This window comes from Lissotriton helveticus, chromosome 4_1 (genome assembly GCF_964261635.1).
Source record: "Lissotriton helveticus chromosome 4_1, aLisHel1.1, whole genome shotgun sequence".
Taxonomy (NCBI): domain Eukaryota; kingdom Metazoa; phylum Chordata; class Amphibia; order Caudata; family Salamandridae; genus Lissotriton; species Lissotriton helveticus.
In genome coordinates, this window is record NC_136063.1 from 910166360 (window position 1) to 910181688 (window position 15329).

The window sequence follows — 15329 nt, forward strand, 5'->3', positions numbered from 1 at the left end:
CCCTAACAATAAAATATGCCCCAGCGTTGGTGCGGGCCGCTTTCTGGCGGGACTGTTCATGAACTGTGCCTTGATCCGCACACACAATGAAGAAGCCCCTACTCACGAGGCTTTCCTTGGACCTGGACTCCTCTGATCTCCTCTCTGCACTCCGGACCGGCGCCAGGGAGCCTCCTCACTTTGCTGGTGCTCTGGTTGTGTGCGGGGCTTTCCTTAACTACCTGGGAGCACGCTTCCTTCCGTTCGCATGTGACGGCCCCACCCATCACCAGGCAGCTTGCCTGGCTTCCGGGTTGCACAGCCCGAGGAAGATTTCTTCGGCGGTTCGGGCCGCAGCAGTGATTTTCAATAGTAGAACGCGGGTTAGGCTCCTGCTAAGTCCACCAAAATTCAAATGAGGGGTGGGGACCCACGAGAATAAAGAAAAACGCGGGTGGGCTCCCTCTCGGTATGGCATCACTTGGGAATCCGTGCGATGGGGATTCCCTCTCAAAGAGCTGCAGCGCTGCACAGCCCACACTCCTTTTCTTGGGGAAAATCACAAATAAAGCACTCACAGGGCCTAAGATGCAGCACAAAGTCCTGGAGGTCCTGGACTACCAAAAGAAAAACAAATGGGTCCAAGCAACAAGTTCTTCCAGGTCTATGGGACATAGCTGGGCCCAGAGAGGCAAGCACACAGGGCCCTCCAGCAGGGAGGCAAGCCCCCATGGCGGTTCCTCCTGGGCCCCAGCAGCAGCACGGCCCCCCAAGTCAGGAACAGCACAAAAACACAGAACATTTTAATGAGGTCACAGCCCCAGTATTTATACACCTTTTCCTTTTGTCTGCGCAAGCACAGGGCTTGGGAAACCAGCAGAAACTGGTTCCGGGGGGTATTTGGAGCACTTTGTTTTCCAAGCTCCTCTTTCCCTTTGTCGGGTGGGGGCTAGGTGGTCAGACAAACCACAGGATACAGTAAGATACTGCAGCATCAGTTGAACTGATTCTAGGGCCCTGAGGAGAATCCCAAGAACAAAGGGATTCAAAACGCGTAGACCATCGGTTCTGCCCAACAGTTGTTTTGCCAATTAATTGTGGAGTAATTACACCTAATTATTGTGACTATTATTGATTAGTTGTATAGTTGAATGAAAAAACTGTGAAGGGTGTATATAAGAGAAATTAATGGTGTAAATAGTTGGGGTTGGCAGTCCAGGTGCTCCTCAAGTGGTTTATTGAATCTCCATTGTTGTGGGTGCACCCAGTAAGTTGAATGTGTTTGGTGTGAGTTGGATAGAGTGAGTTTGTGAGAGTGAATGAATGCTTGTGAACTCTGCATGAGTTTTTCTGTCTTAGCGCGGGGACACGCCATCTGAGCGTAACCAGGCGCTTTATAAAACTCCCTTATTATTATTATTGTTGATTTTTCACTATTCCCCGTGTCCATAATCAATCCCATTTTTTGTTTTTTGGTTTTAAATGTATTTGAATTGTTTTAGATTGAAAAAATAGTATATTTGAATAAAAAGCTACTAATGAGCTTTCAGATGCATTGTTTTGTGGTCTATGCATTTGTGGTAAATCAGATTTTGAATAATGAATCAGTATTGGCACTTCTTCTTGTTGTTTAGTATATAGGGCTCAGCCATACTGATTAGAGCCAAACCCGTCTTTGGTATTAACTTCTGAAAGTGGCATTTCTCAAATAGTCAAAATAAATTTAAACCCACCATTGTGCAAGCATTTATTATCACAATGCCATACTTACTAAACTCGACCACTCTGCTCCTCCCATATCAGGAATTACCACTGACAAACTCATCAGGGAATCCCCAATGCATTCCTATGGGAGGGCAGGCCAATCTCACCAATGTAACACAGAGAGAGCACGCACTTTACACTGGACAGCAGTGCTAAAGTGCCCAGAGGACTAAATCTACCAACACCAGGTCACCAAAAAGGCTAGGAGAAGGCAAAAGGTTTTGAGGTGAACCTTCAAAAGGGCCAAGTCTAACAGAAAGCAAAGTAACAACACAACAAAAACATAAGGCACAACACAACAGTGAAAACAGGGTGCAATATAACAATCACAATACAATCTACGAATTACACTATACATTAGTGCAATAGACTAGCACAACACTGCAAAAATCAAGATCAGAAACACTTCCAGAATATGCACTTCAAGAAATATTTACAAACATTCTTGCCACTATTACCACTTCCACATTTCTACTTTCATAATACACTGGTAAAAAGTGTTTCTACCAAATACTACCTCGCTTACCTTGGTCAGCACACAGCAGAACAGCTTTTGATATGTGCTTCCAGGGCCTCATTTACAAGAAACTGACGCATCTGCATAGATGCATCAGTTTCCGTGCTCCAGTGCCAAATATTCCTGCACCACCATGGATGCACTGTATTTACAATACAGTGCTCCATGGCGCAAGGATTATCAGATGCATCAGAAATTCTGACGCATCTGCTGCCAAAAAAGTGACGCATTGCTGGTGTTGCTCATGAAAGCGACGCAACTCCAGCACTACGCCACAACAGATAGGTGAGTCCCTTTCAAAAAGGTCTGTGTCATTCCTTACGCGTGGTCTTAGCAGGAGTAGGGATTTTGACACAGTGAAGGCGCAGAGTGATGCAGTGAAATGTTGTAAATTTCACAGCGTCAATTCTATATGGCTTTTTGTTTGAGAACGCCAATGTGCATACATTATACCTGATTCAGGTTCAAATGGCGCATGGCTTTACAACGTGACACATCTCATCACATTGTAAATGGGCTGCATGTGGCGCATTGTTTACGCCGCAGCTGCGTCACAAAATATCGACGCAACAGCGGCGCAAAAGTGTTGCAAGGGCTTGTAAATCTGCCCCTCAGTGTTTACATTGAATTCATTTACTTGTTATTTATTTAAGCAACAGTTGCCATTTTTTTTAAATGTGCCCTCCGACAATAAAGCAGTAACTGAGAGAAATGTAGTATTAAATGAATTCACTGTACACACTACAGGCACATATGACAGTTGCTTGGCTTCACGTTGCACCAGGAAAACCCATCATGATACAGCCCGGGGGCAAAAAAGAGCGCCAGTGATAAATGTTTTGTGATACAGCCCCTAAGATAAAGCCTCATATCCTGGCAATTCATACTCTCGCGTTTTTCTCTTTTTCAAATTTTATCTAAGTAATTGCTTTCTAATTGCTGTCTAGAGCGACTTTCAGTGGATGATATTTAGTAGTTCAAAGAAGGGACAATTAGAAAATGGAGAAAATGTACGTGCGGCAAATGTTTCCTCACAGATGACAGAATGGAACCTATAATACGGTAGAGATAACTAATATGCACTGTACCTGTGAGTCATTTCGGTTTGGGAGACAGCATTTAATTACTGTACATGGCCAAGCTTTCCAGTGATGAATGTGTCTGACTTTTACATAACAGCAGAGGTATTTTGGTTTTGTTAAATCATTAACTGAACAACAAGAAGACTCAGCTAAAGAAGAGTAGGATTTTTTCTGCACATATGGCGGATAATATTGAAAAGATTTGCTTTTAAAGTATTGTGAATCCACACTGCATAAAACGAATTTATTACCTATATGTTAACTGAACTGCGATGCAAAAATTTTGAAAAACTGTTTAAAAAAGCACTGGTAAAGCCAGTAGGCTAAAGTGTTTCTTCTTAAGTTGCCTGGTTGGTGTGTGTGTGGCAAATAACACTGGGCGGAGCAGGCATAATGCCTCTATGCGAAGTTCCACGAAATTGGAAAACAACTCCGTGGAACTTTGCTCCACTCCCTCCCCACTCCCAAAGAAATGATGAAGTAATTAAAAAGGCATTTACCTGCCATGGCTGCCTCCTCCTCACCATGGCCACTCTCCTTCCTCATCCTCACCGTCCTTCTTCTTAAGATAACCCCTACGTTGTACGTCTTACACATGCGCATACGTACCCACAGGATGTTCAACATAGGGGTTATCAGTAGAGAAGGACATCGAGGAGGAGAAAAGAGAGCGGCCATGGCAAGGAGGAGGCAGCAATGGCAGGTAAGTGCCTTTTTTATTACTTTATAATTACATTGGGAGGGTGGAGGGGCCGGCTAACTACGATCTGCCATGGAGTTGTAGATTTGCCTAAACTCCACGGGCCTCATTTATGAGAAATGACGCATCGCTGCGTCACTTCTCAGTGCGCACTCCTTGCGACATACCTGATGCATCATATTTAATGTATGACGCATCATGTCGCAAGGAGTTACAGATACGTCAGTATTTCTGACGTATCTGTAAGCGCAAAAGTGATGCATTGCTGGAGTGTGTCACAAAAGTGACGCAACTCCAGCAATGCTTCCTTTCACATGGGGCAAGCCCCATGGGAAAGGGCTTGCGTCAGTCTTACGCCTGCTGTGAGCCAGGCGCAAGATTTTGACGCAACGGTGTCCTAGAAGTGACGCAGTGAAATCTCATAGATTTCACTGCGTCACTTCTACGACCCTTTCTTGCGTCAATACGCCCCCTTTGCATACATTATACCTGGCGCAGGTATAATGTGGCGCAGGGGTTTACAAAGTGACGCATCTACCTAGATGCGTCACTTTGTAAATATGGCGCAACAAGGCGCATTGTTTACGCCACTGGTGCGTCACAAAAAGTGACGCACCGGCGGCGTAAAAGTGACGCAAGGGCTCATAAATGGGCCCCCACGTTCGCAACGGAATTCGGAGTAGGCAAAACTACGTAAACTACGCTGGCGGCAAGGTGTGTAGATAAGTTTGAGAATTAATGAATTGTTTGAAATCAGAAGGGTACTGGCGCATAGCTGAGTAACTGAAGATTAATGGCGGAGGGCTGCATTCTTTTAAGGCAGAAATGATGCATGACTGCAAAACGATTTTGCAGGATCCGTGAGTAAATAAAAGAAACACTAAAGATAGACAAGCAATGAGCAAATACACAGTAAAAGACTTGGAAAAGTAATTAAGACAGATCCATAAGAAATACAATATTTCTTTTATAAAATAAGCAACTTTCTTTGAAACAATAAACAAGGAGTTTCCATGAAAATAACATGCTTAAAAAACTATGGAGTAGGTTTAGAGTCTAGCGAATAGGGTACTCCGTCACCAGAGTATTCTGAACACCAAACCGAAGGTTCACCCACCCTATTTAGAGTTGGGAGTACTGCCAGCTTTTATTCAATTGGGCCACAGTTGGCTCCATCAATGTAATATTTCCTCTGATGTCCTGATGGAGTGGGAGCTATCAGAGGAAGGGCATTACAACACTTACCTTATTTAGGGAGGACACAGTGGAGTTCTTTTTTCCTGTTCTTTGTTTTCTGAGGGACAGAATAATACAAACCATGACCCCCTACGTCCATGGGGAAAAAACTGCCTATGTGTCGGGGGAGGGCCATACATGTTTTGCTTTTCAATAACAAACTCCCACATTAATTTTTTTTGGGCGTGTGCCGGTCCCACCCAGGACTCCCACACTTTATGTATAGTTGGGGACCATGGGTGAACCCCAAAGCCTAGGCTGGCCCTGCTGGCTCCCCAGCCAGCACCCATCTTGGGTGCATGCGAGAGCTGGTCATTTTTCTTTTTCCCTTTGGTGCCCAGTCCTGTCATATCAAATTATACAAAAAGTGATGGATGAAATGCTTGAAATAATCAAAGCCACTGGTTATTGCTCAGGGTCGCATCCTAATGCACAGATCAGACGTGGGTCTCCTGCACACTGTGTGACTGAAAGCATGCTATACCTGGCTGATGAGCCCTAACTATGGCAAAACCGACCCTAATTGCTTGTGTTCCTGTGCAGGGAGGACCTAACCTGGTAGTTAAGACTGGACTGTTCTCATTGCAGCACGGTCAAGACTAATTTGCAATTTTGCATATGGCTGGGTCCACACTGCGGTGACATGGTGTGAAAAATAACCATGGACTGGGATAGCTGCAGGGGACCCCTGTTGCCACTTTAATTAAAAAAAATACTCGAAAAATGTAAAAGATATGTATATATTGTAACATTATTTCCTACGGGGTTCAGTATTAAGTCCATAACTCCATTATGTTATATGTGAGGGCATTGCAGTACCAGTGTTTGGTAATGTGTGGAGATAGACTTACTCCCAGCCGCGGCCCGTGGAGGGTGTTTTGGTGGGGCAGAGAGGCTGGGTGGGGGGTGCTAAAAACCGGAGTATGGATAATTGAAGGTAAGTAAACAATTTAATTAATAAAACGAATTTCGTAGCGCGCCCTGCATCGCAAAATGTGATGCAGGGCGCGCTACGAAATTCGTTTTATTTATTAAATTGTTTACTTACCTTCAATTATCCATACTCCGGTTTTTAGCATCATCCACCCTGCCCCTCCCCCACCCCGCCTCTCCGCCTCACCGAAACTCCCTCCACGGGCCGTGCCTGCTTACTCCAATTCTTAGTTGAAGTACATTTACAACTGTTTTGGGACTTTTTGGCTGTAGAATTTTGTGAATAGGATTGGGCTTACTCTTTTGTGGGTTGCTACATGTTCCAAATGACACCCCTCCTTAGTCTTCCCCAAACCACCTAAATTACTTCCACATTTACTACTAAATAGTAGAGTAGACTTAAGTGTGTGGAAATATCCACACCGAAAAGATAGGAGAGGCAGAGCTCTCCTCATGTAGGTTTGTGAGTAGCATTTGGTAGTATGTGAGAAGTACTACTGAACATTCGATAAAATGCATTTTAAGAATAGGACCTATAGAGTTTCTGTCAATTGCATGGGGTGGAAACACTTCTTTAGACTAGTACCAGCACTATTTGTATTAGAGAAGGCGCCACACAATAATCTACGAGACATTCTGTAAAACCAAAGTGCCCGGGGGTGTAGAAATAAGGTTCACACACTTTTTGCTCCTCAGAGCCACTTTATGTAATATGGGCCTTAGTAGTTATAAGCCTGTGGCATACCTCTTTCTTTAATTGTTCATTGATTCCAAGATATAAAACATTAGCTAGCATCGGCATGTGTTACCACACACTTGGAATTCAGTGATGCTGCTAGACATAGCTGCATTTAATAAGGGTGTCTGCTACTGAATCTATGTAATTTTCCAGAAAGCCAAGTAGTGGCTTCAGAGCTGGCTTTAGCGCTGCTGGCGCCCGGTGTGAGAATAATTTTTGGCGCCACCCTACCCCATGTCCGCCTCCTCGATGTTCTCACTACCACCAGGCTTAAGGGCCCCTTATCTCTCTAATCATAAGTTATTGCTAAACAAGCGTCCCCCTATCATGAGGTCAGCGCCCCCTCCACATGTCAGTGGCCAGTGCAGCCGCACCAGTCGCACTGTTTTAAAGCCGGCCCTTGAGTGGCTTGATGTAATGCACCTCGGTTACGCGACAGTGGTCGCTGGTTCTTAACGCCACCTGTAACAGCACATACAAGAATGATGAGAGAAAGAATAAATGCAAAGCCTTTTCAGTGGAGATAGGCACACAGTTTATTTGGCCATTGAGTCCCCATTGATATGGTAAAATGTAACTGCTAATTTTTGGGGCCATTAGTTACTAATGTATTTAGAGCAGTTGTGAAGGGGGCTCCAATTAACACCTTGAGGGAATCCATTTTAGAGCCAATATTTAAGACGGCTAACAGAAATTCCCCTACAAGTTTCCACCCGATTTCTCTGTTAACTGCGGCAGTACAAACATTAGGACATATCATCTTGGACAAGTTGGAAGCATGGGAAGAAACTAATTCCTTCTTCTCAAACGCTCAAAACAGTCTTTGCCCAGGGCTTGGGGACAACCAAGCAGGCACGCAACTTATCCCTTATTATGGGAAAATGTGTCAGGGTCAGGAGAGGTTTGTTACACATGGCGTTTATGGACCTCTCCTGCACTTTTGGTTTGGTTGACATGGGAAAGTTGTGGACTTTGAGGAAGTCGGCTGGGGCGACCCACCATTGTTGAACTATATTAGGCATTTACACTGGGACACTACTACTAAGATCCACTAGGCACAACAAGGTGACTGCACACAACCTATAAGGGTACTCAGAGGGGCTAGGCAGTGCTGCATAATGGCATTGCTTTTGTTTTTTTATTTTATTTTAATTCCCTTGATGCATCCCTGGGCTTATGTAGTAACGACATCACCGAATTGCCTCTTGTCCAGTCCCAGTTCTTTTATATGTAGACAACACTTAATTTCACAAACAGCAATTGGCCTCCAGAAAGTTTTAAACGGTTTTAATAGTTTTATGGCAAGCCTAAGCCTAAAAGTGAACCATCAAAAATCGTTGATCTTAGCCTGTGGTCCAAAAACACAAATTCAAAATCCGTTTTTATTGGAGAGACCCAAATCACTAACTTTTCTCAATTTAGCTTTCTAGGTATCCTGTTTCAAGCTAATTTGTTATTGGGCAGCATAACCAACAGAAAATGTGAGTAATCTGTTGTTCAAGTTTTAGATTTTCAAAACATTAGGGGCACTTAAAGAGATGGTCTAGCTATATAAACCTAAACGTCTGGGTGTAGGAACATACTGAGCAGGTGTGTGGAGCCATGAAGTTCCAGCTAGAATGCAGGCCTTTGAAAACAAGTTCCTCTGCAGAATTTTGGCTGTCTCTTAATCAACCCCAAGTTTTGTTTCCTATCATGAATTGGGCATGGGCTTCTTGGAAGACCAAGAGAAAATAGCTGCCGTTTTGCTCTGGGTTAAAATCTGGACTTCCCCAGAAGCAGGATTTTAAAGGAAAATTTTGAGTGATTGTTTAAATTTAGACAATAGAGACTCCATCCCTTGACTGGCTTATGTCAGGAAAACTTTTAATGATATGCGCCTGAACAAGCTTTTGAGTCTCCAGATAGTATTGGGCCCCAAACTAAGGCTATAGTTAAGGAAGAGTTCCTTATGCTGAATGAGGAGACTACAATTGCGAGATCAATTCATATGACCTTTGTTCTTAACTATTTGCCAATTTCTACAACTCCTGGGATGGAGCAGTATTTAACGTGGGTTGAAAAAACACAACATTGGTTTTACCTCAAAAGTCTTAGACTACACTCAATTCACTATTTAGTTGCTTTTCCCATCCCCTGCTCTTGGTTTGAATCTCTTCCAGGATGCCCATGTAATAACATCCTGTCTCAAACAACAGCGCAGTTTATGCTTTTATGTAGTATAAATAGCAGCTTGAGAGCACACTTCTTACAATCAATTTTAAACCACAAGCCCTTTATATCTCACCAAGGGGGGGCTGATCTTTTTAAAATGTTTAAACACACTTACAATTTGTTTTCTGTACTTAGTTACATCTTGTCTGCAATAATACTGAGGAAGAGGTACGCTTTATAATAATAGATATTTTAGCATTTAATGAGATAGTTAATTATATTTAAAAGAATTTTAGCTTTTATTGGTGCCATTAAGTAATTTTTTAAATAGCATCAATGTGTTTTTTAAATTTGAACATTGTTCTTATCTTGGTTATTACATTTTAATTTTCAAAATTGAAATTTAGTTATAATGTCTGCTATTTGTAATTGAACATCTCTAATGCTATTTCACAACCCCTTGCTGTTATACACCATATATTTTGTGTTTATTTAAGCTATTTGTTCATTGTTGTTTGATGCCTTTTTATGTTTACTTTTATGAATCTGACCTTAAAATATATATATGTGATGTAAAATGTATTTTTTTAATTTGTGTTTTTATGGTCACTAATATGACTGAATAAAGACTATTGAACGTATAAACAATTCAACTTTTGCTAGGCTGAAGGATTGTTGCAGGAGCGTATCTTTTGTAATTACTATAGTGGAGAGTGATCCTACACCTCAGAAATGAAAACAAACTGATATGGCTATTCAACATTTTTTATTTCGCGTGGATAATGTCTTCCATGCTATATTCAGTGGTTAAAGTGTAAAGTAATTACTAGAGATTTTATTAAAGGCATCATTCATGGGACAAATAATTTAGACTCTGCACAAAACAGAAGCATTGTTCTTACGTCAAGTCAAAGCATTGTTCTTAAGGCATGATGTTGGAAAATGGCTCTCTCTGAAGGATCACTCTAAAATTTTTGCCTTCCTCCTCTTCTTTTTTAAACACATTTTAGTTGTCTTTAGGATTCTGAGCACTTTGCCACTGTTAACAGGTGCGAATGTGCATGTGGTTCTCCCCTAAACATGGTTTAATTGCCTTATCCACAATTATATATATTATTATATATAGATATATTATGGATATATTTAATGTATTGTGTCCCTAATAAATTACACTGAGTCCCTAGTAGAGTACAGTACTGCAGCACTCACTGATTGTGCCACCCACACAAGTAGCCCTTTAAACATGTCTCAGACCTGCTACTTCAGAGCCTTGTGTGCAGTTTACTCTGCCATGTTGACTTGGCAATTAAAACACCTTGCCAAGCCTTACACTTCTATTTTATTACATATAAGCCACCCCTAAGGCAGGTCCTAGGTAGCCCATTGGGAAGGGTGTTGTGTAAGTAAAAGGTAGGACACGTACTTTTAAGGTTTGCATGTACTGGAAGTGAAAAACACCTACATCCATTTTCCACACCTGTGAGGCCTACCCCTCTCATGGGTTGACATTGGGAATTTATTATTACACTTCGAGCTGTAATTCCTGATTGAGAAGGAGTAGTGGAATGGTAATGATACATCCTCTTTGCTGGTAAAGATGGATTTAACATTATTGTTTTAGAAATGCCATTTTTAGAAAGATAGCATTTCTCTGCTCTTAAAGCTCTGTGTGCCTGCAGATGTCTTCATTACACATCTGGGGTGGGTGACAGCTGGCCTTTGAGCATTCCCTCTAGACGGCTACACACAAAGCAAGGTGAGGTGTGACTGAGAGGCCAACTGCATCCTGATGGGTCATCCTGGGCATGATGGGAGGGAGGAGCTGACACACCTCAATGAGCAGTATTCTTTCCCCTGTAGTGCATCTGGAGCCATGTCTGTGAAGGTAGGACCCCTGTGCCCTTCAAAGCCCCTCTATGAAGTCACCTACACTTCAAAGGCACAACAGGGTAAAGTACTGGCCCTCTGATCCCATCAAATCTGTACCCCCAAATAGATTCTGCCAAGAAGCAGGGCTGCTATACTACTATAAGGACTGCCATTCTGCTGGACTGCAACTCTGGAAGAACTGATTTTGTGGTGGGCTTCCCTGCTGCCTGCTACTCTCTGTCACTGCTGAGGATGCACTGGACTCTTGCCCAGAGTGATCTCTAAGGGCATGCTGGCTTTACTCCTATATGAGGCCCAGAGATAATAAATCTCACATTCTCCTCCTGTGCTTGCTCCTGTCAGGCTGATACATCCTCTGTTATGTGAAGCAGAATTGATCCATCACAGCTCTGTTGAGAACTAAACCGGCACATTGCACTCAGAACCAGCACATCACCTCCAGAACTGACACATCCGAACCATCGCATCGCAGCCGCTGCCGCTGCAGTGAGGGGCATTCAGTACATCCCCTTGACTGCATTGAAAAAATCAGTGCATCAGCTTTGTAATCAATGCCTCACTGTTCCAGCCCCTCATCTACAGAACCAGCTCATCGGCATCATTGTGTGGGGAAAATTGATGCATCATCTTGACTGCGGGATCGACCCCGGCGCATCGCTTGTCTGCACCGCATCTCGCTGTTGCAACCAGCATCAAGGTACTTTGTTCTGCGGGCATTGCAAGGCTCCTGAATTTGGCCTGCACTCCTTCACTGTCCGCCTGAACTCTTGTCTCTGCCCTGGTCCAGCATAACCAGATACGCCATAGGCGCTTATCGCTTTTGAGTGTTATTGACACTTTTCTTCTTTAACAACTCATATATTGGCTAGTACTTATTGGATTTTTCTCATTTTGGTCTTTCTCTTATGTACAAAATCATATTTTTTTTTTCTAACTGGTGTGAAGTCTTTTTGTGGTGCTTGCACTGTGTTACTGTTTGAACTGTTGCGCACATACTTTACACATTACCTCTTAAGTTAAGCCTGGCTGCTTTGTGCAAAGCTACCAGAGGGTGAGCACAGGTTAATATAAAGTGTGTTTCTCACTTACCCTGAAGGGACTGTGGTTCCAGCTTGGACAGGGTGCATACCTTTGCCAACCAGAAACACAAAATCAAACACACGCTATCTAAGCTCAGGAAAAACCACTAGCTATTCCTGGGAAGTGGTGATTAGCTGTCTGCAGAAAAGTGAAGATCTTTGCTTGTTGACACATGAACATTTCTTTTAAGCATTTGATTTCTTGCCTGTGCATATTTTTTCTATGCCAAACATCAGTTGATCTAAATGTGAAATTTCAACAAGCTAGCTGGGACTAACTAGTCTAAAAGTTAAAATGCATCCCACCTTAAGAGGACATACTTCCTTTTTATTAACCATTCTTCCTTATTTTCAATAAATATTTTGTTGAAGATAAACTAGTAAGAAGCCGGTTGTACTAACAACCACTGTAATGTAGAAATTAATCCCAGATGCAAAAGATCACCTAATAACAGCATAGGGTGTGGCACACCTGAAACTGAACCAGCCAGAACTTCACCTTTTAGAAACCTGTGGTATTGCAACTTTGTAATCCAATTATATTGCAGAATTCCACAAAAAAGCAACCTGTTGTAATGTACCCATGTAACACAGCATGATGACAGTTGCAAACTGCCATCTAATTATACCTTTTGTTAATGCATCACTGTCCATCCATAAATATTTATATAATTGATTTTGCAATTATACAATTGATATGCCGCTCGCAGCCTCTGTTCTGGGAATCTCTTGCTGGACTTTGGTTTTTAAAATCATTTTAAGGATTGCTCTGTGTTTGTATCCTGATCTACAAGGACCTCTTCACTCGGGGCTTTTACCGCCGACGGTGCCGGGGCTGGGACTGCGAGACCCAGGGTGCCTAGCGCTTTAACATCACAGCGCACCTGGTGTCTCTTCCTGCCCCCAGCTCCCTCGCGGCTACAAACGGCTCGCGGCCCCTGCTTCGCGGGAGCCGCTCGCAGCCTCTATTCTGGGAATCCCTTGCTGGACTTTGGTTTTTAAAATCATTTTAAGGATTGCTCTGTGTTTGTATCCTGATCTACAAGGACCTCTTCACTCGGGGCTTTTACCGCCGACGGTGCCGGGGCTGGGACTGCGAGACCCAGGGTGCCTAGCGCTTTAACATCACAGTGCACCTGGTGTCTCTTCCCGCCCCTAACTCCCTTATTTATACCTATTTGTGTCCGCGCACGCGGGACGCGCGCGGGTCTTAGCCCGGGCAAAGGGCGGGCCCTCTGAGGCCCTGCGAGGACCGTATGGACTGGACTGGCTCTTAGCCCCTTGCAGGTTATATTTAATTTAAGTTGGTCCTTGGCAATTAACTTGTTTTATTTTGTAATGGGCTGTTTATGACTCCTTTTAAACCCTTTCAAGTTTAGCTGCCTCCCGTTTTTTTCCTTGAATACTGAGGCTCTTGCTTTTTTTGTGTATTGCATATGTTTGTGTTCCTCGTTGAAGTCGTTATTGTCTTTCCCTTAAAGCTATGTCGACACGTAAAACCCGCAGTCAGGCAGCGGTTGGAGCGAAAAATAAAACCAAAAAACTTACTAGGACCTTAGATAACTTTATTCTATGTACTAATACCTTAATTGATGAGGGTATTGTTCTTATGGAACGGAGGGTTTCACAAGATCTTTTACATGCCAAAAGGTCGTCACTAGGGAGTATAGCCTTGGCATGTACCCCGACCAGAGCCCTGAGTAATTCTGATCCGCGCCTGACGAAAGCTGTCCCTGTGCCCCCTAAACCTAATGAGTCCCATTCTCCCTCCATAGATACAACTTCAGCACCTATATTACCATTACTCCTAATAGCGCCCCCTCTTCCAAACAATCCACTAGTTACATCTGCTATTGTTCACAGAGCGAACTCGCAATCTGAAGGGTGCTCTGTGGAAGGTGCAACCTTCTCCCCCAACCAAACCTCCCCTCAGGTGACCAGCGTAACCTCAATTAACCAGAACATGTCGGGTTGTTTGGGAAATTTGGCTTGTGTTGCTAATAGCATAGAGGAGGGGAGGACTAGTATGGGAGTCTTAGAAGGGAGAGAAAGGGCTCAGCACGAATCCCACCCCCTGCCATTAGGTATTCCAGATGTGACAGTCTCAGATACAAGTTTGGTCAGTATTCTTGATAATAGATGTTGTGGTGAATCCCTAGAAGATATAGAGGACCAGAATGCTCCACTCTTGGATTCTTTAGCGGCCCTTATTAGGTCTTTACTTTTGCCCTTGGAGATTAGACTCCAAGGCATAGAACACCATCTCCAGACCATAAGTAAGGAACTAAACTCTAAGGGGGAAAACATCACACAAGGGTCCTCGAACACTCCAGTTTCAACTGGTAACTTTTTACCTGTGGTTAAGACTCACTCTGTAGGACCTAACCCTACCTCTAAGAAATGCCCCCCCACAACTTCCGTCCATAAGGTTAGCAAAGATGATTCTACTCAGCCAGCTCCCACTGCTGCCACAAAACCCCAGAAAACAGCAGGTTCAACCGTCCCAGCTGTTAATCCCCCAACATCGCAGCCGGAGACATCAAGGGCACGGCGGAATATTAGTTTACCCCCTGACGCCTGCCCGTTTGTGATAGTTCTAACGGGCGTTCCAGAGCTTGCACCAGCTACTTCTGAACCCTTTTGGGCACTTAAAAACAAAGTTTGCTATTGGCTGGATAGAAACTTTCCCCCTCCTCCTAATATCAATAATAAAATGCTTATGGTGGAGAGAGCGCCTTGGGTAGGAGATAAAAAGAAAAATCTTTAGGGTGACTGTATTGTGATTACATTTGAAGACCCACGATTAGTAGAGTATATTTGCTCTGGGTCCCGATGTAATAACGATTCGGCGATCAATGTTAAACCTCTGTCATATTTTTATATGTCCTCGGAAAATTATGATTATAGGTGGAGCTGGTTGAGGGCTCCCATTCATGACAGTGGTAGAATGAGACCCGAACAACATGGAAGGCAACACCCTTATAATTGGGGAGGGGATGAAAGTGGAGGCTGGAATGTAATACGAAGAGGGGCAGGGAGGCCTCTAATACAGAGACTAACCACTCCTGAGGCGAGAAAGCCGGGAGACGAAACTGATTTTAAAGATTACTTTTAAAAATTTTCGTGTTTAGATAAATTGTTGCACTGTTTCTTAAAAATTGCTTTTAACTGAAAATCGCACTTTTAAACTGTTGCACGATACCCCAGAGCACTCCCCCACCTCACCTGTTGAGAACTCCCCGCGCTGCCGATTTCA